Source organism: Balaenoptera physalus (genome assembly GCF_965194825.1).
Source record: "Balaenoptera physalus genome assembly, chromosome: 17".
Taxonomy (NCBI): Eukaryota; Metazoa; Chordata; class Mammalia; order Artiodactyla; family Balaenopteridae; genus Balaenoptera; species Balaenoptera physalus.
In genome coordinates, this window is record NC_138895.1 from 20,368,438 (window position 1) to 20,394,797 (window position 26,360).

The 26,360-nt window shown below is 33.9% G+C and overlaps 1 long non-coding RNA gene across 1 annotated transcript in view; it reads right to left on the reverse strand.

Annotated features, from left to right (window-relative positions):
- LOC309646388 overlaps positions 1-2,326 on the reverse strand; it is a 190,882-nt gene extending 188,556 nt beyond the window's left edge. The window contains exon 1 of the long non-coding RNA XR_014255331.1: positions 2,045-2,326. This is a non-coding gene — a long non-coding RNA (uncharacterized lncRNA). The remainder of the gene's footprint in view (positions 1-2,044) is intronic.
- Between the last annotated feature and the right edge of the window lie 24,034 nt (positions 2,327-26,360).

Below are 26,360 nucleotides of genomic sequence, written 5' to 3' on the forward strand. Positions count from 1 at the left end.
GAAATGATTTTCTAATTGGTCTACCACCTTCATCTTTCACCCACTGCTGTGCATTCTGAATGTATCATCCTAAATGTGTTAGAACAGAGTCAGACCATGTCTCTCATTGCTCAAGATCCTACAGTGGCTTTCCACATTAGACAGAATTAAAGCAAAAATCCTTAACGTGGTCTAGATGGGTCTCTATGATCTACTTTACTTTTCTTCCCCAATTCCTACCACTTCCCATACCTCTTTGACCTCACCTCCTACCAACTCCTCCCCAACTCCAATGACATACGTCACAGAGCCTACTTGTTTGCTGTTATCTATGTCTAAAATGTTCTTTCTACACATATCTCACGATTAGTTTAATTTTCATCTGTTTAAATATGGTCTTATCTCTAAGACCTTCCCTGACCGCCCTATTCTCTATTGTTACAACCTCAATCCTCCTCCTCCTCGCTTTATTATTCTTCATAGGACTTATCTCCAACTGGCACAGTATAAAATTTACTTGTTTGATTATTATTTGTCTTCTCCCACTGAAATGTATATCCCACTGAAGCACATTTTAATCCTTTATTCTCTGCTGTCTCAGATCCTAAAAGAAGGCTTAGAACATAATAAGTATTTTATAGATACCTGTATAAATTAATAATTACAAGGGAGACATACCATTCATCAATTTGAGCAAAAAAGCTATTTAAAAAAACTATGTATATTTACTACATGCTGCTAGATAAATATTGTAGCTATAAATGACATATTTCTTCATTTAAATATGTCTATCAAGACCAGTTTTTGGAATTAAACGGTTTTATTTACCTTCTTTAAAGTGATAAAACTGCATTTTTTAGTAATAAGATTCAGCATTTCACGAAATCATATCTTTCTTTTAAATTGTACAATTTAGTAATAATGCCAGGGTATTTGTCAAAGAATCCCCTCTAAAGTAATTAAATTTCCTTTTGTTTAAAATAATGCATTAGAAATATATGATTATTATCAATCATAGACTCCACTTTTTCTCATGCATTTTCTTTGTATAAATTGTGTTGCAAAATGGAAACATAAGCAACTGTCAACCATCAACTCACAAATAATCTATCCCCCAATTTAAAATTTGATATTTCTATTCAGTAAACCTAATATTCCTGACCATGTAAGTATATTAAGTAGTAATATCTGATTACCAGCAATTTCACATTCTTATGAAATGTCTTTGAAATGTTGAGTTTTCAGGCAGAGTAAATGTCTATTGTATTTTACTGCCAAAATAACATGTTTCAAATAGTAAAATGGCAGGGGAATACTGACCGAGCTATTAATAAAACACACCAGCTTTTAGCTGGCAAAGCAGCCTTCTTTCCATCAAACACGTCTCAGCCTTTAATAAAGAAACTCAAGTGATGTAGGTGAAAAATTACTTTTCTCACCCGGTCATCTGTCTGTCATGTATTATTCAGGTCACCAATGTTTGTCCTGAACTGTATCATTCTGTAGTTGTGTCAGGTATGAGATATGTTCAGTGTAATTCCATCAGACTTCGTGAAGTTGATTAGAACAGATCACCTTTCGGCATGGGCACAAGTTACCTCAGCAGATTGAGTGAAAAAGACTTATTTATCTTTGCCTTATAATAAAGAAAGAGATGAGCAAATTTATCCATTAACTTGAAAAGAGTCACATATTTGGGGTGAAAACAAACTATAGTCGGTAATTCTATTGAAAATACTATAGGGCATGGATGTCTCTTCTGGAGTAAAAAAGCTGAAGTGGAGTCTGCGTTTGATAGCGTGACATATTTAACCAAAGTACATGCATTTTATTATAGTCCTTAAAATGGTAACTGTTTGTCCCACAACAAAATTATAGAATGCAATAAAATGTGCCAAACCTTTGATGGTTTCCATTGTCTTTTATCCAGCATTCTCTTTGCAAAATAATTTTCACTTTGAGTTTACAAAAAATCATCTTCAAAGTTTATGTAATCATTATACTGTTAGGCCTTGATTAAGTCATAGGCTAATTTTCGCTAAAAGATTCTAAAACATTTCATAACTCAAAAATATTTGTGGGGCTTCCCTGGTGGCACAGTGGTTGAGAATCTGCCTGCCAATGCAGGGGACACGGGTTCGAGCCCTGGTCTGGGAAGATCCCACATGCCGCGGAGCAACTGGGCCCGTGAGCCACAACTACTGAGCCTGAGCGTCTGGAGCCTCTGCTCCGCAACAAGAGAGGCCGCGATAGTGAGAGGCCCGCGCACCACGATGAAGAGTGGCCCCCACTCGCCGCAACTGGAGAAAGCCCTCACACAGAAACGAAGACCCAACACAGCCAAAAATAAAAAACATAATAAATAATAAATAAAAATTAAAAAAAAATATATTTGTGAAGAGGTTTGGACAAATCCAAAGATATATGAGTTAGGTGTAAGGAAACCTAGATGTAAGATCATGCCTGATGTGACCTGTGGTCCTCATGTTCCTCATCTGGCAAATAAATGAGTAGGACTCATGGGTCCCAGAGGTGGGAGTGAGCAAAATGACACATACGTGATCCTACAGTAGAGTGAGTCTGTGCTCCAGTTTAGACTCTGCTACTTATTAGGTTCCTGATTTAGACATGTTTCTAAAAATGAAAATAAAAGACCATATGGTAGCATATCTAGCATATAGTAATGTGTGTGTAATGTATATGTATGTATGTACACACACAGATATTTAAGCATTGCCTCACTTCAAATGATTTTAGATACACAAAGTGGAAATTAGTGTATATTCTTTATTCTCACATCTTCCAGTCACTGATTTTAATCTTGAAATAAATTTTCAAAAATATAGAACACTGTCACTAAGAGCAAACTAGGTGACTTCGTAATTTTGCAAAATTTGCATTGTTACATGTAAAAAGAGAAAAACAGTGTGTAAAATCTAGTGGGGAATCTACCTTTCTCTTACTCTGTAAACCTAGGTATTTCCTTTAGCTGGGTGCCATAGCTCAAAGCAACAAGTATTTATTAAGCTTCAGGAAGTGGCCAATGTTTTGCCGCGCTGTGGAGCACACTTGCCAGGTATAGATTTTGTTCTCCAGAGAAAAATATGTTTTTGAGCAGATGAACAGGAAGCCTTATGTGTATGAAGCAAACGAGAAGCATATAAAGTCTGATCAAGTGTTAGTGTCTCATAGAGCAAATTTAAGCTGCTAGATACATTTTGAAAAAGGGAAATACAGAAGAGAATTAATTTTGTGTAAAATATTCAGAGAGAGGAACTGAAAGATGAAACTAAATTTATACTCATCTTACTTTACATCCTTAGATCTTGTACTTTTTAAAATTGTTTTAGGTCCATACATAGACTTCTAAGTTCTCTGTGTGAATTATTCTATGGGATCATTTTTTTTTTTCATGGCTTGCAACTTATTAGTGATTTAAATAGGCATCCAAACCACACCTCTTCCATTGTATATGTCTGGATTACCTTTAAACCTAGCTAAAAAGGTGGGCTCTGATTGGCTTACCCTAAAACAGTCAAGGTAGTTTTATTGAAAGTTAGACACATGAGCTAAGTTTCTCCAATCAAAGGGAAACTCTGAATCTTGTTCCATGCTTGAACATATGCATGTGGCCTTCTAGATTCCCAGACATATTTTTGACTTTTTCAAAGCCCACCTTGGACATTTTATTCCCCAGTTTTTCATTGTAAGTTTTTTGGTTAGGCTCTTTTTAACCCTAACTTGTATAACTGCCTCAGGAAATTGTGATGTTAAACAATTTTCTCTGATTTTTTTGGAACAAATTATATACAGAAATGGCTATTCTCACAGATAGAGATCTGAGTTCAATAAAATAAAATGAGTCCTGAAAATGGAGGTTTTCACGGAGCTGCCAGATGGGTCAAACAGTGGTGGTTTTCTGGAAATGCAGTGTTGGGGTGAGCTCCAAGTTATTTTGTTCTCTCCAGTGGCTCGTAAGGCCGTTGGTTTTCAAGGTTACTAAATACTTGGGTTAGGGTGATGGGAATAGGACAAGTTAAAATACCACTAAGCTCACTGTCCTTACCATGATATAGCCAGTTTTCTTGAATAAATGTTCCTTATACAAGTCTTTTGTTAATTTCCAGACTTCTGGTAAGGTTAAAACTAATCAAAAAATAAGATAAAATGGTTAAGTACAAAAATATTAAGTATAACAAAGTATATGCAGTCAGAAGTATAAAGAATATTTGCATAATTTATAACACTTCATGATGTTAAAAATAGCATCATTGTATTTAGTCTTCATAATGACTCACATGGTAGGTATTTATTTTCCCTACTTTCTAGATGAACACAACTAAGACTTAGAGAGTACTAGTCATTTGCCCAAAGTCACAGTTAATAAATATAGAAAAAGACAGATTAATCAGATTAATCTGACTATATTGTCTTAATTTAATTAACATCTATCATGGTGATATATAAGTATATATATCTCATATGTAATGACTAATATTTATTCAGAACCTACTATGTATCAGGGACTTGACAAGTACATTTAATGCATTGCCTTAAATAATTCTCACAAAGACCTGAAAACTTGAAAAATTAGGAGCTATTTTCCCTAAAATTAATCTCTGCAATTAATGAATTAGAAAAAAATCTGAACAATTTTTGGAATGGACAAACTTTAATACATAAAATTACTATTTAAAAAAATAAATGAATGAAAACCCAAGAAAATTTCTAAATATAGATGCAAATATTAAAATGTATTGCAATTACCTCCTTATAATGAAAACATACATTATAGTAAGTACATAGACTCAAACTGATGGTGCCAAAGGGAAAATATCCAGAAATTAATATGACAAATTTAATAAATCAATAAAGCAATGGTAGATTGAGTATACATATTGTCTTAAAACTCATATATGACAAAATCTTCATCAATAATAATTTATTTGCCTTTTAAAAGGCAAATAGATGCCTTAATATACAGTTTTCATAAATGAACAACGGAATAAGTGAAAATAGATGAAATCATTCTACTTTCAGAAAATAAAACAAACTTTCATTTACATGAGGGGTTACCAAATCATGTTTCTGTAAAGGTCTTGATAGTAAAGATGTTAGGCTTTGTGTACCATGAAGTCTCTGTCCTAACACTCAACTCTGCCATTGTAGTAGGAAAGCAGCCAGGGATAAGACACAAATGGATGGGTCTGTCTGTGTTGCAATAAAATTTTATTCAAAAGAAGTCACAGACAAGATTTGACCCATGATACCAGAGTTCCTGACTTGGGTCAATGAGAAACCACTTTCAATTAGTAAATTGGTAAAAATAAAGAAAAGAAAGTAAGAAATTTTGTTTGTTGCAAAGGCAAGAATAAAAGAAAAACATGCTGCTGGAGTATGCATATATCATAATATATAGTAAAAGTCCAAATTTTCCTTATATTTGGACTCAAAAATTCTAATTCCTACATTTAATCTAAGGAAATAACAATGTTCATTATCTAAATCTTATCATTTATCTTGGTGTATGGTCAGGCCACTCAAGATGGCTGTTCTCTTGCTCTCTGTACGTCCCCTTACCGACGAGTGCCTGCTTTACCTATACCTTAAGCACATGACTGACCTTCCTACTACTTGCCCCAAGCCCCAGCTAGTGATTGTTCTTATCAAAAGGGCGGTGAGGGGCATGCCCCTCTACTGGTTTCCCTGGTAGCTAATGAGCCCACCTGATGTCAATTCTCCTATAACTGGTAATCTCCCCTTACCCCCTCCCACCCCGGGTGAAGATGGCCACCATGTCCTGCTCGCTCTCCAATGCACACAGTAGGGTGTTGCTCCAGGACCTTGCTTCAGATGTGTAAACTCCCCCATCCATTAAAATGTTGATGTCTCTGTAATTGTCTCTGGGCTCTTTCTTCGGTCTTGAAGTTGGGCAAGCACAGGGCTTGTAGGCCTTTGGGATGCAGCCCAACACTTGGGGTTTTGCATTTGGAAAAATGAAAAATAGAAAAGGATGAAAGTGAAACATTTTGGGGGGAAACTTTTCTGGAGATATTTTTTTTAAGAAATTTCCCCCAAAATGCTTACATGTGCTCAGAAATTCTCAATCCTAAAATGCTAATAGCAAAAAAAAAAAAAAAAGTGTTAAAGATTTCTCTCTTTAGCTTAGAATAATCTAGTAGAAATCAATACTCATAACTCTGATTTTTGTTTGTCGTTTCAGTAAGAAAATTCATCTTCTCTATGACTTGTCCCATTTTAGGTTCTTGACCATCTTGCATGAGTAAAATGATATTGGCCATCTTTTTCCTTTGCTTACATAAATAAGACCATGTAGAAAATAACAAAAATAGTAACTAAAATGTGTTTATCTTGTGGTTTTTAAGACATGATCTTCTAATTGACATCTTACTTAGTTGATAATTAACTCTGTATGCTGCATTAAATTTTTTTCATGCTAAATGGTATCCTGATGACCTACATGTGACAACAGTTGACAAGAAATCCACATGAGAAAAAAAAGGGAACACTGAGTGAAATCATTTCATATATGTGGATTTCATTTACTTTTCCCTAATGAGCAAGGTTGTTCAAACACAAAAAAGCCTGTTTCTTATTTCTTCACAGGAAAATGAGAAGGATTGATCCCTTTGGTGTACTCCAGAATTCAGAATCACGTTGGGTTAACATCTGAAACTTCAGACACCTCAGGTCAATGTTTGCTTGTTAAGCCATTCCTACAGTCTATGAGGGTAGTTGCTTTAGTTAGAGAACCTTCAAATCTTTATAGTATTCTACTTCCTTTTTTTAAAAAAAAAACATTTCTCTCCATTCCTTCTTAATATCACTCTCCTAACAGCAAGCATTGTTATACCTATGATTAGATATAATGCCTCCAAATGACCTCCAAATAGCAAAGGGAGATCTGGAAAATAACTCCTCTCAAGTTCTCACTCCGATTGCTGCCTTAAGTTCTTTCATAAGCTGAAAGTCACAGTGAAAAGTCAAAACTAGATGTAAGGTATATTAATAAAATATGGCAAAGTTCAACCAAAACTATATTACTTGAGGTAAAAAGAGAGTGATATAATGCTGTCCTAACTAAATAAGGGTTGGAGGAGGAGCTTTGAGAAGAAATAGGGATTTGAAATATTTCTGGAGACTTTTGATGAAGGTGGTTAAACATCAAGCAATATGTTCTAAAATGCATATTTTAATGGATCTTTATCTCTAAATGACTAATATAATTATACTTTAAATTTCAATTTTAGCATTACTAGAAGCTGGCATGTACTGGGTTAAGACTCACAGTTATTTAAATTTTGGCATGGGATAATTGTACTTAATATATAGTATCTATGACTAGAGATATGTAACCAGAAACATTTTTCTGTTAAAAACTTGTTTCTTGAACTGGCTTTCTGGGTCAAATGTGGTCACCTGCAAGATTTTATTCCTTACTATACTGTGAGCATGTGAGTAAATTGAAGAGAGACGCTGCAGAACGATGACAAGCCTCTCAACCCACCCTCTCTGACATGAATTACTAGGGCCATTATGAGGGAGCTCTGAGATGAGAGTGAGAAAACTTTAAGGGCTCAACATTTAGTGAAATGTTTAGAAGTTTCGATTCCAGTCTTTATTAGAGATTTTAAACTTTTTCAAACTTAAATCTTGGATGAAATTTTCCAATAAAAATTATCTACAGTATCATTTTGGCTTTTGTCTTTGTCCTTTCAGAATGAGTCGAAGAATGAGAGTTATTTTTCATGAAAGAAGAATTTTTAAGTAAAATGTGGTATTCATAGACTAGACAAACTAAAACAAGAATATAGATTTAATTTTCAATACTTCTTTCTCCTTTAGGTAGTTATGGTCTAAGTTGATGTACTCAACACCCTATTTATGTATATACCACATTAGTAATATAAACAATATCAACCCATACTAAAATCTATCAGCCACATAAGTGAATATTCAGCTAATGGAGAACATTAACCAGAGCAGACGAGACTTATGCAATGTTAGCTTATAAATACTACATCCAGTAATGCAGAAAAATTGATTCTAGCATTGTCAAAATTAATTATGACTATTAAATTATTCAAGTGTGTCAGGGATTTGTCTTTTTATTTTGTATTATTATTTTCACCATTTCTCTGACAAGGAAGCTGCCTCCCCTGCATATATTCTTTCTGAGAGTTTTATTTTCCCCTAAGAATCTTCTATTTAGAAGTATATATAAATATACGTAGATTCCAGAGATAGGTTTGTTGGCAGGACTAAAGGACCAATTGCGTGTAAAAGGTTAAGGAAGTAGGTTTAGCCAAGAATGACTGAATTACCTGGTTTAGATAACCAATGGAGGATAAAGCAATTTAATATGGAAGGAAATTCAGGAAGATGAACAAGCCTCAGAGGAAATATATCAAATGTTATTAGGGATGTGAATTTGAAAGACTGAGGAATCACCAGAGTAGAGAGAGATTTCCAGAGTCTGAATGGACACTTGGAAGTAAAGATCAAACAATGGTAAGTGTTGAAATCATAGATTCAGGAGTCTAAAATCAGAAACAATAACGGATGCCTAGAAATAATCAACATAGGTCCTTGATGAAACCATGGAAATATACAACAATGACAAGAATGATCACAAGGTGAGAAGAGAATTATTCTGAGGGCAGAGCTCGGATTCTTTCCAATGGGAGATGCAGATGAAGGAGTGAGAGAAGAGACCTGGGCTGTCAAAAGTGCAGTAGGAGCAAGGAGAATCTGGACACATGCTCCATCAAGGGGTTCCTCCTTGAGGACAGGAGCAAGGCTTTGTCTGAAAACCTGTTCTCAGGAGAGATCTGATAAACTCATTCACTCTCAGGTATAAGTGACTAATAATACCTTAAAACTGGAAAAAAAAAATCCATAGTGCGTCCTAGAGATTTGTCACTTTAAAGGCGTTTCCAAAATACGAAGAGAGGAGTAAAGTAGTGAAACAAAATATCAAGATTCTTATTACTTAACAATGTCAAATGTTATACAGAAGTCAAATACTTTTATACCTTAAAAGAGGTCATGGGAACAGAGGACTTGAAAGCAAGAGCTGTCCTTGACTAGTGACAACAGAAGTCTGATTTCAGAACATTGTATTAGATATTAAATTTTCTAGATAGTATTTGTGAATTGAAAAAAAAAATCTGAGCTGCTTTTATCTACCACTAACAAAGATACATATGATGTAACAGAGGTTTAATGCACACAATCTCCTGCAACTGCTTAAAATAATTAAAATAGTGATTTCTATTTTGCCTTCAGGTTTAGGAGAGCAGTTTATCAGTAGCTGGGTAGGAGTCTCTAGGCATTTCCTCCATGACTATTTTTGTCCTTGCCAGGCTTAGAGCTAAAGCAGGGCCTACACCTGGAACCATCTTCAGTCCAAACATTCCATGAAAGTGAAGACAAATCCACTCCCACCTGGATATAATTATCTGCACTGCTTGTGTGTATATCAGACTATGTGAGATCCTGAGACATGGTGGGAAGAAGAATGGGTTTGGAGACAAAGAATTTAGGTCCCAGTCATAGGATCTTTGGATAGAAAAAATTCATCCATTGTACTTTCAATTATTTTTTATCTACGTAATGAGAGGATTGGAGAAGGCTACTGTAAATTTCCTGTAAATTTTATATTCTGGGATTCTTCAGGAAAAAAGCAAATCACTTTTTACTGCAGACAGCTTGATATTCCTTAGGCCATGACTATCTAAGCATTACAAGGTCTTGGAAATAAAAACGTGAGAGTCATAATATGCATAGAGAATATTTTTCTAACGCTATAAAAAGTTTGGTAACAATGTTTAGCGTCTTTTGAAAAATCAACGTCATTCTAAGGATTCAGTAATTTTTCATGCTATTTTGAGGAGATATATATGTATTTGTCTCAAAATATTTATATGCACTCCTAATGGATTATCAACCATATACACACTTCTCCGTTTGCAGGAAAATGTGAAGAGACACCCAGGGGGATAGATGACTTCAATTACTTCTTTTCAATTTAATGACTTTTCCTGCTATTATGTCAACCACTTTCTCTCTACATTTTTCCTCAAATTCTCTTTAAAACTTTTAGCCATTTTGACCTTTTAGACCATGTGGATACAATTACCCAAACAGTGCACCGATAACCTTCAAGCATAACACCACCTCACTGACTCTCTCACTGGAAATAACACATGTCGTTATAGGAAGAATAAAGTTCCTTAAATGGGAAACATTGCCTCTGTGCCAATTGCCTTGGTCTTTTAAAGATTAACATTTAGAGAGAGGAAATGTTTTAAGTGAGAACACTGGGCAGGTTTTATTGTAATTAGTTTCTATATTCAGATTAATTTGTGGGTTCATTGTCAACTACTGAAATGCCCAGACTAGATAAGGTAATCCATCCCTCAGGGGAAAGAATTAATTCAAAGCGTCATGGATATGAACACAGAAAGCCCATGGAGAGAAATAGGATGTTGGGGGAAGCGTAAGAGGGTTTATCTTTACACTTTTTCATTTTAATCCTGGAATACCTTTATATCTTTTATTGTTTGTTTTTAATTCATCTGTTCTTTAGCCATTTTGAATCAATGTAAATTACACGGGAAAACAAGTTTATATAGTGTTGCAGAGGGAGTTTATCTTTTTCCTCTTTTATTGAAATCTTGGATATCTATATTTTTAGCTGTATATTTGGGAGTCTTTATTTTTCTTTTTTTTAAACGTCTGCTCTTTAGCCATTTTGATCAAAAGTAAAACACGGCGGGGAAGATGTGGAGGGGTAAGAGGAGGGGAAAGTGTTTATCTTTATACTGTTTTAATTCTGGAATAACTATGTATTTTAACCTATATGTTTGGAAGATCATTATATTTTAATCACCATTTTTCAAGCCACTTGATCAAATAAGAAAATTAGCTTCTATGATTTGTGCTTCTGTTGAGCCAGAAATAATTAAAAAGCAATTCCATTCCTTGGAGAAATAGAGTCTGCTTTTACAGCACATCCCTGTGACCTAAGACAGGCAAAATAATGTGCTAGGACCAGAGACAATTTGAGCGGTGCTTAGAAAGATGTTCATCTTCACAATCTATTACTTCTTTTCAAGCAACTATCTTTTCACCACAAATATCGTGACAGCCTAATGAGTATGATTTTTTTTTTTACCCTGTTTTCTTCTTTCTGCTTAGTCTAAGAAACCAATGACTCCTTTGCCAACACTGAGATTTGATTGAGAAGTCACTGCCCTCACTCTTATTTGGATGAGAGTTTGAAAAAATTGAGCTTGTTTGTTTTACTACTTCTGCATCTTCTGCTTGTGTCAACTTTGAGATTTTTGGCATTTGTTCTCAGCATGGGTTCAGAATCTTTAGCAGAGCCGGTCAGAGTTGTCTGGTACCATAGAGAAATCACTAGCTCTTTTGAACAAAGCATTTGAGTCTCTAAGGGTAGAAATTGAGCTCACATTTCTTGACAATAACCTTTAACTCACTTAAGTACCGGTAGAAGCAGTGGAAATATTACTTAGAACAGAACAAAATAACTGGAAATATAGAAAGACAGTTTTTTGGTTGATAATATTTTTGAAGTCATTATTCCCTGTGTGCATTTATAACCAAAATATACTCTTTTCAAAGATTTGTATGTACTTGTTTTGAAAGGACTAAAATATGCTCTTCTGAATCTTCGTTACAGCCAAGTTCATACCTGTTTCTTTGGAGGCTTCCAAGTTCAGGTTTACTTAATTGAGAATATTTCATGGACTCATTTCTCCAAACTAAATGACAACATGGATTTTGTGTTTGCACTTCACTTAAGCTTATTCTTTATATTTAGTGTGTCTGCATCTTTAGCTCCTTCTCGGCACTCCATCTGTTTTTTTGAACAAACGTAATAAGACTTGATAATTGGGTGAAATTATAGATGCTAAATAATGTTATGAAAGTGTTTAAATTTCACACCCTACAGTAGTCTTTCATTTCATAATAGACTCAGTATAAACAAAATACATTTATATATATTATGCAAATATTGTGCTCTAAAATGCTCACCACCAATAGCCAGATGGCTTTCAATTTTGCTCTTTTAACAGGATTATGAAGATAACACGAAAATAATTTTATATAAGGAAACTATTCAGGAACATTTTTGTAAAAATTTATTGTGAAATAATCTTTCTTTCATTTTAATAGAGGCTTAATTCTTTAGCTTTAAAAGTAAGACTCCTTTTTACTTAATCCTACACCCATATGTTCACAAACATATTTGGATAAATCCCCAAATAAATTCTCTGAAATACAAGTAGTATCCTGTTCATCTATTCAGTATATTGATGCTACTACACAATAGTCTTCTGTAAAGGTGAGGTTGATGATCCTATAAAACAGATTATGCCTCTAATTATCTTCTAACTGAATAATATTCATGAGACTCTGCATAGTCTATGAAACCACATTTTGAGCTTAAAAATGGGTATCAAATATCCTTAATTCCAATCTTGGCAAATGTTTTGTTGACTTCCCCTTGCAACCTCATTTCATTTAATTTACTTAGAATTAGTTTAATTACATTGGTTTGCCTGTGGAAATAAAAGCACTTGCATACTTCATGGGGGTGCCATGTAATTAATGTATTGAAATTGTGGATTAAATAATACTGAAGTGCTTCCAGTAACTGAAGTATTTATATAATGGTTACTTTGTCCTGTATGTATGCACAAATCCAGTCTCAGGGGATGCATCGGTACTCATTAGTGGCTGTTTAAAAGCACTCTCTTGGTACCCAAGGAGAACTCAAGTGAAGAACTGAGTATACTGGGTTGACATTCATAGCAGATGTGCAATGACTGTGTATCACCAAACTCTTAGTAGCTGGTAAAAGTCATAGGTTTCTCAACTGCATTTTGTAGATGATTTTAACAGGTTATACTCAAACAAGATACAGTGCTGAGTGAATTTTTTTACCACATAAAAATGTCTACTATAAAGAAAAACGGTTTATTTTGTAATATAATTATAATTAGATAAGTACTAATACTATGACAGCAATCCAAAGATAATAATGTAGCACTCTTCCAGCCTTGCAGTGTGCTTAACACATTTACAGCAGTGGAATTTGGTAGTTCAAGATTGTATCAGTTGTGAAGAACAAAAGAATCATCCATGGACAGATGAATGGATAAAGAAGATGTGGCACATATATACAATGGAATATTACTCAGCCATAAAAAGAAATAAAATTGAGTTATTTGGAGTGAGGTGGATGGACCTAGAGTCTGTCATACAGAGTGAAGTAAGTCAGAAAGAGAAAACAAATACCGTATGCTAACGCATATATATGGAATCTAAAAAAAAAGAAAAAAGATGGTACTGATGAACCTACTGGCAGGGCAGGAATAAAGACCTAAACATAGAGAATGGACTTGAGGACATGGGGAGGGGGAAGGGTAAGCTGGGACGAAGTGAGAGAGTGGCATGGACATGTATACACTACGAAATGTAAAATAGTTAGCTAGTGGGAAGCAGCAGCATAGCACAGGGAGATCAGCTCGGTGCTTTGTGACCACCTAGAGGGGTGGGGAAGGGAGGGTGGGAGGGAGGCTCAAGAGGGAGGGGATATGGGGATGTATGTATGCATATGGCTGATTCACTTTGTTGTGCGACAGAGGCTAGCGCAGTATCGTGAAGCAGTTAGCAGTTATACTCCAATAAAGATATATTAAAAAAAAAAAAAAATGAAGCCTCCACCTTGAGCAAGAAACCTCAGGAAGGCTTTAAACATACAGTTTATTCATTGGAAAAGAGAGAGAGAGATTAACACGTTTCCTGCTAAATGCAACTGCTTCCATTTAAAAATAATTAGAAAGGTAAGCAAGAAACAATTATCACAGTGCTATTTGACACAACTGAATAATTGCATGCACTAATGAAAAACTCCTTTAGCAGTGTGGAAAAGCCATTGGCTTTGGCATAAGATGCTTAAATCTGAGCTTTAGCTCAGAGTTTTCTCCCTCTGTGACCAACAAACAAGAAATTTAACTTGTTTGCACTATTGTTTCCTTGTCCATAAAATGGGGATGGTAATATCATAAACATAGGGCTGTTCTAGGAGTTGATGTGAGGTTTGAAAAATTTTTGCATAAGCTGTAAAACATTTTTAACACGTGCTAATTCTTGTTAGTTATAAATTCAAGCCACATTGGAATTTCACACTTTGACAATTTACATTCCTAGTGTGGAAGTTCCGTGTATTACTTAAAATATGCTTTGGAATATGATTTATTTACATTTGGAATCATAAGATATTACAGATCAAAGCAACAACTCTGGTTATTCAGCATTTTCATTTTTCAGGATATTAAATGCCAGAAAAAGTTAACTGATTTCCCTTAGGTCACTTAAGTTTTCAGTAGCGAAACAAGACTGGAATCCACATCTCTTAACATCCAGGCCAATGTTCATTTTCTGTATGCTGCCATTCAAGAAGTGATTATCTTGTCCTCTGAAAGAGCTTTGTCATCAGAGCTTGATAAGCCTTGGCTGAGTTATTTTCAAAAACAATAACAAAATCAACAATTAAAAATACCAATATTTAAGTAGAAAGTCAATATTAGTTTTAAAATCGGGTAATTCAAATAAAAATCTATAAAATTGTTACTTAAATTCTGACTTGTAAGTTTGTGATTTTTATATACTTTTATTTTTAGAAGCATTATTTTTATTTTCTAATTTTACACTTAGAATGTTCTGGCAATGGTAGTCAACTTATATCTTACAGTCGGCAAGGATTTCCAACTTGAAAACGTTTCTGCTCTGAGCTGAACCACTTTTTCATGTATTCAAGACTCATTCACTGTGAACAGTTTTCTTCTTTTAGGAAGTGTGCATTCAAGTCCTGGGGCATGCTAAGAAACTCGCAGTGATGCAACACCCAACCCAACGGTTAAAGTATGAGAGGTGTGAGCCAAGTTCAGAGGAAAATCAGTTTTTCTAGTCTGGTGTCTTACAGAGCTGTGTTAGGTGCATAGTTTAGTGGGTGAGTTGGAAGGAGAAATATTCTAGTCTTAAATAAATTTGGGACTCCCCTGCCTAAACAAAGAAAAATATATTTCTTGACTGCACTACTTCTCAGGGTCTTCATAATGTGGGTATATATTATGAAACTATAACAAGGGGATTGTCAATCTTTAAAACAAAAACGTAAGCAGTTTAGCCAGCAAAATCAAGTTTATTCCAGAAAAGCAGCTGGGTTGTTGCTGAGAAAGGAGAAAATCTTTCTTCTTCCTGCTGGGGTATATAAAGCAACTGGGAGGAGTAATACATGCATGTGTGCTCCCCTTTCAGGATTTCCCAACTCCATTTTGAATGAGGTTTTCCTTTATTCATTTTCACAGGGATATTATACAACATTTTTTTTTTTTTTTTCATTTGGCCATTGAATACCGTTCATAACCTTATTCCAAGACATGGGCACCGCAACACATACTTTGGAAAAGAAAGTTGCAATGAAGTAAAGGAAGATTGCATTTTTGTTATCTTTTATTATCTATCATTTCTGGTTCCAGATGTCTCAGTCCCATTTTGCCTTATCTATCCTTGCAGTACCATTTTTTTTTTTTTTTTTTTGATACCTTCCATAAGAATGAGTAAAGACCGGTACTTTTTTTTTTTTAACATCTTTATTGAGGTATAATTGCCTTACAATGGTGTGTTAGCTTCTGCTTTATAACAAAGTGAATCAGTTATACATATACAATATGTTCCCATTTCTCTTCCCTCTTGCATCTCCCTCCCTCCCACCCTCCCCATCCCACCCCTCTAGGTGGTCACAAAGCACCGAGCTGATCTCCCTGTGCTATGCGGCTGCTTCCCACTAGTTATCTATTTTACATTTGGTAGTGTATATATGTCCATGACACTCTCTTACCCTGTCACATCTCACCCCACCCCCTCCCCATATCCTCAAGTCCATTCTCTAGTAGGTCTGTAAGACCGGTACTTTTTGATAGTCTGACTGTTATGCTTCACTTTCCTCTAATGCTCAATGTCAATTGAACAGATAATTTTTACATGCCCTCTAAGGAAGAAGGCAAGAAAGAGGCTTTGTTAAATTAGGATGAGGTACGAGTTTTAGTAAAATAAATTTTTGGAGAGAAGTATATATTAGCTAAGCCTCTGAAGCTCATAACTGAGTCATAAGCAAATCCAATTAATTTCAAGTTCTCTAAAGAGTTCAGTTGCAGATTCAAATAACAGTAGCTATAAAGTTGGGTTTTATTTATTTATTTATTTTTTAAAGTTTTGCACAGACTGTTTATTTTTCTCCCATAGGTGGGCAAAAATAATTCACCATGGTCACACTGTATTTAAATTAATATTTGGTATTGGGAATAGGTTGTAAAAAAAGAAAGGGTTGAGATAAGGTGAAAGAACAGTCCAATCCAAATAATGTATTCATGAGTTTTATTAGCATGTGTACTAATTATAAGTTTATATGAAAAAAGGTGGTGAAGAATTTAACTTATTAGACTTTTAATAAATATAATAACATTTTCTTTTTTCTCCTTACCTATGATTTAAATAAGTTATTTGATAAATATCAGTAAGGCAGGAGCCTGTGTACAATTTATTCAAAATACACTAGGACTTTTAAGATTTGTGCCAATAAAATCAATACATATTTAAAACATAAAATAGAGCATATGCATTTGAATTCTTGTTGTACTTTCCAAAATGGTCACCTATTACTTTACTAACCTTGCCAAATTTTTTATTAATATATTATAATTTTATTATTTGTGTATACTAACATAATGTTCTTCAATAACATCTGGTACTAGAAGAGAAAAACATATTTGCTAGAATACAAGCAGATAAAGTTGTTTTATTTTGTTAGTAATCCATGAATAATCATTAAAAAAATTATTTCTATTCCCTTAAAGTATCAGAAAGTTTTAAGGTGTCTTCATATAGGGAAAGATCCCTGTGGGCATTAGAAAGCTCCTGCCTTTTCACTAGTCTCACTTTTACTACAAATAGACAATGCACACAAAAATGAGACCTTTATAATTTTCTTATTATAACTCAAGTTATACGACTTATTAGGCACTCAAAAATAATTGATATTTTTTATAACTTAAATTTTATTTGGTAAATGTTGAGGGCTTCTTCATACTTATGACAGTGAAAATGAATAGAATTAAATATTGGAAACTTTTGTGATGTTAAATTTATAATTATCTCTATGAATATTCATGGCTCTGTTTAGCAAAGGGAGGTCAGGTACATGAAAACATGTAATTCGAAGTATAGGATAAAACTTAAACATTTATATTTTTAAAACTATTGAAGCTCCTCCTAAGATAGTTTCTCTGGTTAAGAAAAATATACCAGAAATATTTTCAGGTTTACTCTCCCCTAGGCTGACTTAAAAGTGGAAATTCTTATGAACAAAAATGTTAATTACCATATGAATTACTAGGTAAATTTATCAGTATTCAAAACTGTAATTTGAATGGCAGAGATTCAACAAAACCAATAAGAGTACAGAAGAAATGGCAGGAAAGAAATTCTAAATATCCTATCACACTAAAATATGTGCCAAAGAAATCAGGATCATTTGTTTTGTTTGGTTTTTCTCTTTATCCAGGCAATACAAAAAAAAAAAAAAAAAGGTGTGTTTTTATATTTTAAGATTATAATTAATATCAATGTAATTGTTTAGTGATTTACTGTTTACAAAGCATTGTTGTAAGCATTTCCCACAGGTAATCTTCACACCCAATCTTGTTGTGAATATTAATTAAATCTAGTTTCCAGAGAGTGAAACAGAGACAGAGATTAAACAATAGATGCCAAATCATACACCAAGTAGTGGATGGAGTACCGACTCCACCCATAATTGTCCCACTTCCTTAATCAATTTATCAATAAAAACATTGTTAGAATCCACTTTGAGCCAGATTCCATGCCAAGGTGTGGGGATATAAGGTGAAGAGACAGCCATGGTTTACTTTACAATGGAATTTACAAATCCCCTATTTTTCCTTTGTACTCTTCTATACTGATTACATTGAATCTCTCATGTTAGAAAACCATTTTAGTCATGAAAAATAGAAAGTGATCCTCTTTAATAGGCAAAAGATATTAAATTTTTACGAAAAAGGATATACTTCAACAATTCCATTCATCAAATATATCTATGAGGTGGGCATTCACCTGGGTCCTGGAGAGAATCAGATGAATAAAACAGGAGACTTTCATTAGAAACTAATGGGAAACACAGACGGAATAATTTGAGTGCTAAAAGAAAATACAAGTACTTTCCTGTGGGAGGGTAGACAACTATGAGTTTCTCATGTTTATATTCTTGGTTCTTGGAAAGGTGCCACACAGCAATATTTTAACAAGGATTTGTGGAATTAAAGTAGCAATAACTTCTGTATAAGGGGAATTAAGGACGATCTTAAGAAGGTGACATAAACTGGCATCAAAACTGTAAAACAGCAAAATGGCATCTCATCCATATCTAGGGCCACTAGAGTAAAAGTAAACTAACCAGAGATAATTGGTTTATTTAACTTTTAAAGTAAAATGTTTCAAATCCTAAATTGCCAATAATCCAATAAACAACTGATATTATCTCCGGAAAGCAATAAGGAAATGTCCATAAACCTTAGAAAGGTGACTGACTTACAATACAAAGTTTACACCCATTATCCAGCAGGTGTATAGTTTTATATTTTTCAAATTTTTATCTATTCTTCTGGTTAAAGTCAATGACCATAGGGACTTTGTAAAGTATTTTCTAATATTCGAATTATCTCAGGGTCTGTCTCAAAATAGAAACAACTTTAAAATTTCAACTTTCAACTCTGCACATTAAGTTATATCATTTTGCTTGTGCGATCAAAGACTCTACAACATTTTTACTCTCTTATATTCCCAGAATTTTTCATAGTAAACTTTTTTTTTGTACTGGTCCCCAAATACAGAAGATACTTGGCAATTATGAATTTCAACATGATAGAAAGTTGATCAGAAGAAGGTCAGATTCAATTCTTCAGAAGTTCTAAATATAAAAAAAGTCAGTTTGTTTGGGTTTCTGACAATATTTAACTTTGAATGCCAACAGCCTTAAAATGGCTTGTTTTTGATCCATTTATGACTGTAGTGAAAGATTAGTTATTTTCCCCAAAATTGTTTTGTCCCCTTTTGCTTAAAACTATTAAATGGAACGGGGTGATAAAGCTGTTCAATTTCAACAAGGATAATCTAGCTATTTCAGATGAAGAAGCTAAGAAATAACTAGGGCAGAAACATTTATTCATTTGTCGTAAAATCGTGAGCACTCAGAATCTGGCATTTCAGAGGTCTTGGTACACATGGAATAAAGAAACTGTCCAAGCACAAGCTCACCTGTCTTCAGATCAAGGTGTTAATGGCATTTTTGTTGCCATCAGTAGTTTTCTAAATCTTTATCAATAAACTAGATCATTGACCTGCAAAATTCATAAAAAAATAATGCTTTCACTCACTTTTATTTCTCCCAACCATATTGCTGTTTGTATTTTACTATTCCCACCACCACTCTTATACAGGTATTTAAAAAGAGAGGATTTTATAGATTGGTTAGAAAATGTATAATATTTTTCCCAGTATTAGGTTTTTGGATTCTTAATTAGGATGATTTACCTTCTGGCTATATAATCATCAAAACAAAAGACAGTCATAACCATACAAAAATGTGTAGTTGAAGAACATTAGAGTACATTGTAGCAGCTTGTCTCTTAAAACTCATCCCAGGGAACTCCCTGGTAGTCCAGTGGTTAGGGCTCCGCCCTTCCACTTCAGGGGGTACGAGTTCGATCACTGGTTGGGGAACTAGTATGTCGCTGGCACGGTCAAAAAAAACCCCTAAAAAACCAAACTCATCCCAGTACTGTATCATCTATATTACTACTGAAATAATTCGCCCCACATCCTTTCATTCTTAGCTGCAATCAGCGTCTTATACAAATGACAAACAGAAAAGATCACATTTATGATCTCCATTGTAGAACAAAGGAGGTGTGTTTTTCTAATTTCATAAGAATTTGGATGGTAACTAAAAAAAACGTACCCATGACTTAAACTATCACCTAAGTACTATTCACTGGCTTTCCTTCCCAACTGAATAGTGAATTCTTATAGGAAACAGACTAGGATTTAAATAATCTCTTTATTCCCAATATCCTGTCCAATTAAGATGTGCTCAATAGATGTTGGATGAATTAATATTCCAAGTTTCTTATCACTAAACTCCAATGCTCCTATATATTCTCACAGTATTATCTCCATGAAGAATGGAGAAATAAATGATAACTGTTTTAATTTTCTCACTAGGAATTTCATCCTGTAACAATTGGAACTACCAGGGTGTGAGAAATTGATTGTAGAGTCCAAAGTAAGAATTAGAGTCTTTTTCAAACACATGTGCTTGTTTATTGGGCTTGCAAATAATATTAAAAGAATATCCCTCCTAATTGTTGAAGGGATAGTTTGGCATATGTATGTAACAGTATATATATATATATATATATATATATATATATATAATCTCCTACAGTCTGAAACCCCTTGTAATGGTTTTGACATAGAAAGCTGCAGCATTAAAGATGGGTATCAATAAGTCAGCTGATAATTTGAGATTTGATTTCAAAACATGAAAGGAGGGCTTCCCTGGTGGCGCAGTGGTTGAGAATCTGCCTGCCAATGCAGGGGACACGGGTTCGAGCCCTGGTCTGGGAAGATCCCACATGCCGCGGAGCAACTGGGCCCGTGAGCCACAACTACTGAGCCTGAGCGTCTGGAGCCTCTGCTCCGCAACAAGAGAGGCCGCGATAGTGAGAGGCCCGCGTACCGCGATGAAAAGTGGCCCCCACTCGCCGCAACTGGAGAAAGCCCTCACACAGAAACGAAGACCCAACACAGCCAAAAATAAACATAATAAATAAAAAATTAAAAAAAAAAAGAAAACATGAAAGGAGAAGTTGACTTTAAATTCCCTTTCCTCAATAGCTAATTCCTTAGGCTATATAATCTGGCTGTAGCAAAAAGTTGATCCATGATAGAAAATCCTCAACAAAACCTATCAACTGCTCCTCAGAAGATCATCAACTAACCAACTTGATCCTTTCTTCTGCATAATTGAAGGATTTTCTCAGACAATTTAGAACCAGCTTTCCTGACATATAATTATTTTTCTACTAAGTATCTCTGATGTTGGTTTTAATCTGGGGTATAATTTTAAAAGAATGGAAGAGATACTGTTTGTAGAAATTCAACAGAAGTAGCTGTGATACCTATTATCAATATCTTTTTAATCTATCATGTTGAACTGTTTATCATTTTCTTAGTTGGCAGTTTCACATGGTTCAAATTAACTAAAAGTTATGCGTGGATTTTTTTAAGGTTAGGAAGTACATTTTTATTTATGGAGAATCATAAATCATACTATTTATTTTCAAGGTCACACATTAATATATATTTGAGAACTAGTCTTAAAAAGATTCAGTACTGAATTTTGGGTTTCAGATTAAAAATATAGCCATTGATTTTAGTACAGTAAAACACTGCTGGAAGGACTTCAGCATACTCATACTCTGGCTTCACTGTGTCTTCACATTTTTATCTTCAAGCCAAGCTATGTGGTCCTCTCATGCTATTGTAAGGCTGGGATGGGTAAACAGGGATTTAGGATGCACAACACAAATTTAACCAGAATAATTCCGTTTCTATAAAGATTTGAATTTTGAAGTAAAATTTTCTGTGAAAAAAAAGTATTCTGCAGCTTAGAAAATAGTAACAATATAATGGATATTTTGGGTGATTGCCGGATGTGAGCTATTTAAGGGCTCTACTTATCTAAAGATGAAAATCTTTTCCAAAACCATCGAATCTTGCAATGTTGTTAATTCTTAAGGAAAATGAAATTGGGGACTGGGGGTTTCAAATTGATGGACCTCATTTTCCTGATATCATCATTTATCATTTTGTCATACTCTCTGTTACTGTTGGTATAAGTAACTCCAATCTCTTATAAGATCTGAAAATTATTCTGTTGTATTGATCAGTTAATCCTATTAAAAGAGACATGGAACTCTTGCCTCTCTGGTAGATCATTAGTGAGACCATTCATCAAAACAGCACTGTCCAATAAAAATATGTGACACACATATAATTTTAAATTTTCAAATAGCCCTATTAAAAGACAAAGATGAAATTAATTTCCATAATCTATTTTATTTAACTCAATAGATCCAAAATAGTATTATCACTTTAACATGCAATCAATAATTAGGGTAAATTCTCAGACTCTTCACAATTTCTGATTTAACTCTGTTCCAATAAATTTTAGAGATAGACTTTGAATTTTGATATTAATCTAATTTTCATATGTCAAAAAACCTAATTCTTCTAAAAATTTTCTTCAACCATTTAAAATGTAAAAACCATTCTTAGATTATGAGGTATAGAAAAGTAAGGAGGCTGGGTTTTGCTGTTAGGCTCTAGTTTGTCCACCTCTAAGTTGTCACATTAGTAGGTACATAGTTCAAAATAGTTTTTAAAGTCTGTCTTGACCTAATTTAATACTAATCAGTAAAAATTGGGTTAGTATAAAAATCCAAGCTGGAAAATTTCATGAATTACCACTTGATTTTTGAAAGAATGAATAAGTGAATAAATTCCAATCAAGATTTTGGCATTATTCTGGAAAGTCACAAATGATCCTTCCTTGCAATTTTTGATGGCTCATTTCTGTTAAGGGGTCAGCTAAAGGATCCTGACATCTGGTATCTTTTCGCACAGTCTGTGGTATATGTTTTTATTCTCAAGGGAGAATACACTGTATCTAGGTCTACTCATTGTAGTCATTCATTTTGAAAAGTTGTAGATGTGCACTTTGCCTTCAAATATACTCATATTTTGCATCAAATTAACTGATTCTAGAAAAACTTGTAACCCCTGTTCATGATTCTTAATTCATATAGCTCAGTATTATCAATATTCATTTAGTATAGGACATATGCAAAAATCTTTCTAGGTAGAGTTGTCAATATTCTATCATCCAGAAAAATTAAAATCTCCTTCACCTTTTCATGACTCCCAAAATAAAGAAAAATTATCAGTATAAAAATTGTGGTACTGTATAAATGAACCTCTTTGCACCCACTTATTTAGCTGTCCCTATCAATTCTCAGTCGAAGCAAATGAAAGAAGTTGAACATTAAATCATACTTTAATTTTAATTTTGAACTTTTAGAGCCAGATTTCTTTTTAAAGACTAAACTGCTTTAAAATAGTCATTAAAACATCATTTTTCTTTTTACCAACTATTTCTAGGTTTTAAAAGTCTAATAAAACCTCATAGATTAATTAGTCATGACCTGAAGTCATAATCTAAAATATTAGAATATTATGTTAATGTATTATTACATCAAAAACACATTTAACTGAAGTCTAAATGAAATGGATTATGCTCTATTATTAGAACTTTGGAATAATATCTTCAAAGTCAATGCACAATGTGCCATTTTAAGATACTTTAAATGTCATTTTATCTTACTCTTAGGAAATTGAATATACGATTCATTTCTTCCTACCTTATGCTGTGCAACATTCACCTTGGTTTCATACTTGCTTGGGGAAGAAATATTTAAATCATTTTTATTCTTTGTTTGTTTTCATTATCCTCCAGCTTTATATTGGGCTTAGAGTTGATCTTGAATCTTCCAGCTATATAGGTTGTTGTACTACAAGATATTTTTTGAGTAAAATTTAATTTTTTTTCAAAACCCATCTCACACACGGCTTGACTTACTTGGGATTCTTTAGATGCACAATGATGGAAATGCTTTATGCTTCATTCCTCTGCTTTAGTGGAAAGGTAAAAAAGAAGATGAGTAGATCAAAACATTTGATTGTGAAATGGGCGCACTTTATGTACCAAGGAGATAAATTAGGAGACAGATTATAAGGATTGAGTCTTGGAGGCTCTGTAGCTGCAGACAGACATGCTGAATATTGACTCACAGAAGTTCAGCAGTTTTATAGTGGAGGTAATGTGCAAACTGAATGAAAGTATTATTAGTTCTGCTGGACACAAGATGCTTCCAAAAAGACAACTTAGTCTTAAGGCAGTAAGCAGAAATGGTATTAACATTTAAGTTAGACCTGGAGGATAGAGATAGTGCTGCTTGAAACTGATTATTTTGCCTAAACCAGTGGGCATTCATCTTTATAATATGAGACAGGGAAAGTTTTATGTGTAGTACTATTTAGCTAAAAAAAATTTTAACATTTGTGTGTTCTTTTCTTTCTCATTATTATTGAGTTACTTTAAGGTTAACATTACAGCTATGGGGACACTGAATATTTGGTAATTTTAAAACGAGAAAGAGCTTTAACTATCAAGTAAAATGTGTTATCCATGGCATGGCAATCCTGTCATAAATAAAAATAAGAAAAAGTGGTATATTACAACCACCTTATATTATGGTTGCCAGAGAGTTGTGGAGGCACAAAGGACAAAAGGAGCACAATTCTGGAGAACAAGAGAACAGAGAAACTCTCAGAGTAAACTAAGGATCTTCAGCTGTCCCTGGGGAAATCTGCTAAGTCAAACTACACAAAGACTAAGATTCTTTGACAGGGTTAGATAGACGACAAATATTGAAGAGAAACCAGAAGAGGTTTTAGTGATTATACAGAGCTGGAAGAAAAAAAAATAATTGAGGACTCAAGGAACATCATACATACTGGTGTCTTAAAGAAATCCTAAGTTCTGAAGAAGTGTGAGTTAGAAAGCAAGCCAAAGTACTGAATCAAAAATTTCTGAAAACCAAAGTGCATTTCTCTTAGTCTCTCAGGATTCAGAAGGTAATATACTAGATGTTCACTGAAAGACATGGAGGGACATGTCCTAGGAATAGGGCAAACTGGAAGTCATCTGCAATAAACCAAAACCGGAGCCCAGATTTGATCCGGTTCAATCCATGTATTGATTAAGTTTCTGGCCAATATTTTTTTTCTGCCTAACAGAGGAATGGGCCAACTCTTTCTGGTGGGAGCTAAATTACTTCCAGCCAATGAACATTTTAATAGAAAATATCTGTCACTAAATTGAATGTTATAAGACATTTTAAAAAAACAGGAAAATTGAACTGATAAACAAGGGTGTAAAATAGACATTAAAGCATAACAGTAGGTGACCTAGATGCTGTAGTTAACACAAAGGACTTTAAATTATGATTATGTTAAAAAAAAAAACCTAGAGGTAAAGGTAGAAAAGATAGACAAAAACATGGAGAATTGCAAAATAGAATGAGAATAAATATTAAAAAATGAATTTAAAGTCATGAACTGAAAAATACAATAACTGAAATTAAGACTATTTGTTGGGTTTATCAGTACATTGTATGAAAACAAAACAAGATCAGTGAACTGTAATACATATCAACAGAAAATTAATTTTGAAGCATAGACAGAAAAAATCATGGGAAAAAACAAATGATAGGGAACTTGTGGAATAGAGTCTAAATATCCAAAATATTATTTGGAGGCTCAGAAAGGAAGGAAAATGTGAATGAAGCAGATAAAAGCTAAGAAATTTCTGAAACAGTTTAAATACCTCAACTCATAGTTTAAGAAATTCAGAAAAGTCCAAGAAGGATAAGCACAAAGGAAATACAATCTAGGACCATTATAGTCTAACTAATAAAAACCAAAAAGAAAAATAAAACATTAAAAGAGCTAGAGAAGAAAAAAAAAGGGCAAATCAGTTCTTTTTAACATGTTTATTGGAGTATAATTGCTTTACAATGGTGTGTTAGTTTCTGCTGTATAAAAAAGTGAATCAGCTATATGTATACATATAACCCTACATCCCCAGCCTCTTGCATCTCCTTCACCCGCTCCCTATCCCACCCCTCTAGGTGGTCACAAAGCACCAAGCTGATCTCCCTGTGCTATGAGGCTGCTTCCCACTAGCTAACTATTTTACATTTGGTAGTGTATATATGTCCATGCCACTATATCACTTCGTCCCAGCTTACCCTTCCCCCTCCCTGTATCTTCAAGTCCATTCTTCACGTCTGTGTCTTTATTCCTGTCCTGCCCTTAGGTTCTTCAAAACCTTCTCTTTTTTTTTAGCTTCCATATATATGTGTTACCATACAGTATTTGTTTTTCTCTTTCTGACTTACTTCCCTCTGTATGACAGTCTCTAGGTCTATCCACCTCACTAAAAATAACTCAATTTCGCTTCTTTTTATGGCTAAGTAATATTCCATTGTATAGATGTGCCACTT